Genomic DNA, 6,000 nt, shown 5'->3' on the forward strand with positions numbered 1-6,000 from the left:
GGCATGCGCTTCTATTTTTTATGAAAGGTACCCTTTTTCCTTTTCTCAAGTGTTTCACATCTGCTACCCTGTACTTTCTTGCGAATGGGATTTGGTAGAGAGACTTGCACGTGAGCGAAATTTTGAGGAGTTAGAATGGCTGATACGTCTATGGATAACTAGTGATCCCTACCCAGTAGCGAATGTTTCTCCGGTGGCACATGCTTATTCTTTTGCACAAGATGAGTATCCACACACACGAGGTTCTTGATTAACACGCTTGCGCAAGAGGATGATAAAGAAGAAATAATAGAGACCGAGGAAGACTATGGCCTCACGAAAAATGATTTCGTTTATCTAGATGATGAGGATAGAGGCCTAGCCTTAGGGTGGCCACCCGGTTTATATAATCCTCTTTCCTTGATTCTAAAAGGGATGACAGATAGGTAGGTTAGGGATCTGGATTGTGTTTTGAGTTTGTTTTCTAGGAGCTTTAATTTTTTCACACTGACATGCCTCCTAGAGGTATAGTGCTTGTTTTTTGGATGTGTTAGGTAGGACTTATATGGATTTCCATCCACATGGCTGAGGACATCTGCTTCGATGACATGAGCAACTCCATACCTCCAGGTCTACTACTTTCCATGATTCATGTTGGTGGATATGTATAATTGCTAATAATGATTTTTCATGGTTTGTTTGAGTGCAATAGTTATGTTTGTTATCTACCATTATAGATGTATGAATTTGTCTTTGCTTAAGTTGATGGAACTAGAGTTTAATCTTATGGATGAGCCTTGAGATTAGGAGACCGTGACTTTAGGTTAACTCATTTACTTGACCACTAGGCCTAGCTGATAAAATTATCTGAGTATTTGAGACCTTAGGAATGTTTTAGGCATAGAGAAGCTTGCTCACTTAAACAACAAAAACACTAGTGAGAATACAAAGGAAATGGAAGCAAAAAACATAAGTGCCACAAATGAAAAATCTAATGCTGGAAGAAAAATCCTGGCTTGATTTGGTACTTCACTCACATGTATTGTCTATGGTACTAGAGCCCTAGAGGTTCCCAGTGTGGGCGCTTTTCTTGGAGAAGCAAAAAGCCCCGGACATACAAAATCAGCACACACGTCAAATGATTGTGAACCAAAGAAAAAAAATGAATGACATTTAAAAGACTTCCATCGCGCTTATAGTTAACATTTCAAGATTTTGTTTGCAGTTGTGAGATCTAGTTGGCTAATCAAAGCTGAAAAGCACAATTAGGGAATCTTGCATTTAGATAATCTTATTAGCTTAGCTAGTACTAGAGTAGTTGTTTTAACCTTATTCATAGCTACTAATTGATAGACTCACCCATAAGCCCAAAACTCTTAATTAATTAATTTACTCAAAGTGCGATTTATTTGTCCTTAATGACAGTCTAACATTTCATAAATCTTGCATTTACTCATTTCCACATGTACTTTACATTCCGCTCCTGATTTATGGCCATATAATTCCGCTTGCTGAAACAGTGACTTTGCCCTGCAGATTCAAATCCAGATGCTCTACAACATGGACATAACAAGCTTCAACTCAATAGCTTCCGAGGACGGAATCTACATCAGGAAGGGGGGCATGTTAACCCTCGTGGCTCACGGACACCCTATCACCTACGACGGACGCCTTATTATCTCTTGCCCTATCTCCATCCCCATCTCCATTGTGTGCTCACAGGTGTGTGTGTGTGTGTGTGTGTGTGTGTGTGTGTGTGTGTGTGTGTGTGTGTGTGTGTGTGTGTGTGTGTGTGTGTGTGTGTGTGTGTGTGCGCGCACGCGCTTGAGGGAGAGAGGGAGAGAGTGTGTGTGTGATCGAGCATTGCGACAGCACCTGCGACGGCGAGACGGTTGAGCGCAGTACGACGGCGGATCCCTCTTCTTCGCGGCGAGGAATCCTTCACGGCGACAAGCGCAAGGAGGTGAGTGACACACCCCTGCTCTCTGTGAGCTTGCTAGGCCTGCTAGTTGTGTGCTTGCAGCCTTCGTGGCTCGCACACGGTGCTCGGCAAGTCCCTAGCTCCGACACGTGCGGCAGACGCGTACATAAACTGGCTTTGACCTAGCTAAGCCTCTATTCACAATAACCCGCAATGTCCTTTCGTCAATCTCATACCTTCTTTCTTCATGCCTAAATGCAGGAGGTGGAGGTTGCACTGGCCTCACCACTCTATGTGTTTCTCTCATCTTCTATTGCTTCAAAGGGTCCTACCCACTTTGGTTGTTATAATACATTGTATTTGGTTCTAGCGCTTGTCTATTAGATGCTTCCATCATCAATGTGTATTCCATGTCTATAAGCGTTGTAGCATGTGGCAGTGGAGGTTGTTGTCCTAAGACAGGTTGTGGTCTTGAAACTCCTACTGGACCTAGAACATTCCCGTAACGTATATGGTTGGAGTAGGTGCTTCTGGAGCAGGTTGTACCTACCTCTCCCTAACATATTCCATGCTATAGTAACACTCTTCCCTCATATGGTTTGTCCAATTTCTCTTAGTTATGACGTATATCGTATGCTTATTACATATATATTATATGTATATATACTATAAGATAAAATATACTAATATTATATAACTATGTTTGTAATATATAGTTAATGTATTATGTATTATGTAATTATATTGACATATACTAATATACTTAATGTAACTATATATTCACGTATATATACTATATATTAACTAATATACGTATACTATATAATATACATAGCTTATATATTATATACTATATATTAACGTATATATACTATATGAAAACGTCTATTATATATTATACATATATGTACATATATATATATATATTATAAGATATAATATACTAATATTATATGACTTAATGTATTATGTATTATGTAATTATATACTAGTTAGGTCGAGTTTGGTTCAAGTTAGTTTGGTCTTTGTCCATGCATAATGTGAATCTTCTATCTTTGGGTTGAAGCATTCTTCTGTGGGAGTGAATTATCCACATGCTCAAGCTACCACAAGTATTACCATCTCTCTCTCTTTCTCTCGCTCTTAACGATGGCGTCTCTCTCTCTCTCTCTCTCTCTCTCTCTCTCTCTCTCTCTCTCTCTCTCTCTCTCTCTCTCTCTCTCTCTCTCTCTCTCTCTCTCTCTCTCTCTCCTCTCTCTCTCTCTCTCTCTCTCTCTCTCATTACTGACGTTCTTTTGCTTCAAAACAGTCCTCTCAAAGCTGGCTAATGCAAAAACAAGGGGGGGTGAGGGGTAGAGTCTCCCCATCACCCGCGCACACGGATGATGCCAGGGGCTCCCCCCCCCCCCCCCCCCCCCCCCCCCCTTTTTTTTCATTAGCCGGCTCTGAGCGGACTGTTTTGAGCTAAAAGAATAGACCGTCTACTTAATTCACCGCAGGTGATCATGTCAAATTCTTGATAATCATCAAACATAATCTCAAAATTGCAAAAAAAGGGGGGGACAATGCCCCCCATCATCCATGCGCGCGCACGGATGATGGGGGGCTCTATCCCCCCCCCCTTTTTTTGCAATTTTGAGATTATGTCTGATGATTATCATCTGAGATTTCATTAATGGTTGTATTAAGACTACAACATTAACGCTAAACGTTTACAAGGTTCATCCAATGCGCGGATGATGGGGGAGCTCTGCTTCCCCCTTTCTTTTGTCAAATTGATGAACCTTGTGAACTTTTTTGCAGGTGAATTGCTTTTAATTACCATATTTGCTACAAAACCTATATTGCTAGATACGTATTTGGGATTAACCACAACAAAAAACACATAAAAACAGGGGGAGAGAGAGCTCCCCCATCATCCGCGCGAGAAACACATAAAAACAGGGGGAGACAAAGCTCCCCCATCATCCACGCTCACGCGGATAATGGGGGAGCTCTGTCTCCCCCTGTTTTTATGCGTTTTTTTTGTTGTGGTTAATCCCAAATACGTATCGCGCGGATGATGGGGGAGCTCTGTCTCCCCTTTTTTGCTTTTTTTTTTGTTGTGGTTAATCCCAAATACGTATCTAGCGATATATGTTTTGTAGCAAATATAGTATATATATAAAATAAAGTACATAATAGTATAGTATTAATAGATTATATAGCATATGAAGTTTACTTTTACTTATATTTATAGTAAATAGTATATAGTAAATAGATTATATAGTATATAAAGAAATATTTATAGTATATATAACATAAAGTATATATTTTATATAGTATATTGTAAATATATAGTATAAAGAGTACATAATATACATAGAGAATATATATCTAATATAGTTCTAGGATAGAGTAATATAGTACTACGTTAGAGTATACGGATGTAACATAGTACTTGTGGGCTTTTGTCGCACGTATTGAAGCAAGGGACTTGCCTAACACTGTGTGCAAACCACACTGTTACGAGCCACAGATGGCTCCAAGCACGCAACTAGTCTAAACTAGTAAGCTCAAAGATGACAATGGTGTGTCACTCACCGCTCTACTCTTGCTGTCGTGGAGGATTCCTTGTCGTGAAGAAGAGGGAGCCGCCGTTGTGCCGCACTCAACCGCCTCGCCGCAGTCGTGCCGTCACTCTCTCTCTCTCTCTCTCTCTCTCTCTCTCTCTCTCTCTCTCTCTCTCTCTCTCTCAAGCACACACACACTAGTACACAAAGGAGACGGAGAAGGAGATGGAGCAAGAGCACACTTCTTGCATTGCACAAATGAGAGAATAAGGTATTTTAGGTTTAGATTGACTTTTATATGGGCTTGCCTGTTCACATTTGGGCACCCACATTTAGCCAATCTTACCCAAACATTATAGGTTCCAGTTTTAGAGTGCGTCTCTCATCGGTGATCACTCTTAACCATTCCTACCTGACCGACAAGCCCAGCCCATGGCTACATAAAAGGTGGTCGCTTGGTGGTAACATTCCCCCCTTCCTGATGTAGCTTCCACCCTTGAAATCTAGTGAGAGAAATCCCATTTTGTCCATGTTGTAGAGCATCCGGATTTGAATCTGCAAGGCAAAGTCATTGTTTTATGCAAGCAAAATTATATGGCAATAAATCATGAGAGGAATGTAAAGTACATGTGGAAATGAGTAAATGCAAGATTTATAAAATGTTAGACTGCCATTAAGGACAAATAAATTTCCCTTTGATGAAATTAATTAATCAAGAGTTTTGGGCTTATGGGTGAGTTTATCAATTAGTTAGCTATGACTAAGGTTAAAAATACTACTCTAGTACTAGCTAAGCTAAGAAGATTATCTAAATGCAAGGTGTCCTAATTGTGCTTTTTAGCTTTGATTAGTCAACTAGCTCTCACAACTCCAAACAAAAGCTTGAAATTTTAACTGTAAGCTCAACGGAAGTCTTTTAAATGTCTTTTTTTTTCTTTTTTCTTTTACTTTGGCTCACAATCATTTGACGTGTGTGCTGATTTTGTATGTCCGGGGCTTTTTGCTTCTCAAGGAAAAGCACCCACACTGGGAACCTCTAGGGCTCTAGTACCATAGACAATACATGTGAGTGAAGTACCAAATCAAGCCAGGATTTCTCTTCTAGCATAAGATTTTTCATTTGTGGCACTTATGATTTTTGCTTCCATTTCCTTGGTATTCTCACTAGTGTCTTTTGTTGTTTAAGTGAGCAAGCCTCTCTATGCCTAAAACATTCCTAAGGTCTCAAACACTCAGATAATTTTATCAACTAGGACTAGTGGTCAAGCCTCAGGAAAGTTTAATGGCGTGATCTTCGGTGCATTTGGATTATTCAGACATTGGGCAATCAAATGATCTATGCCACGTCAATTACACATGAGTATCGGCATTGTAGACATGCTATCTTGATTGGTTTGCATTAGTGTGGCATTCTTTTGTAGCCTAATAGGACACTTGACCACACAATGTGGAACTCCACACTCATAGCATTGAAGAGGTGGTCTCTTAGCAGTGTAATTGATATTTTGGCCAGGTTTGACTTGTCCCCAATAGTCCTCCATGTAGTAT

Source organism: Adiantum capillus-veneris, chromosome 7 (genome assembly GCF_014529385.1).
Source record: "Adiantum capillus-veneris isolate H3 chromosome 7, ASM1452938v2, whole genome shotgun sequence".
NCBI lineage: Eukaryota > Viridiplantae > Streptophyta > Polypodiopsida > Polypodiales > Pteridaceae > Adiantum > Adiantum capillus-veneris.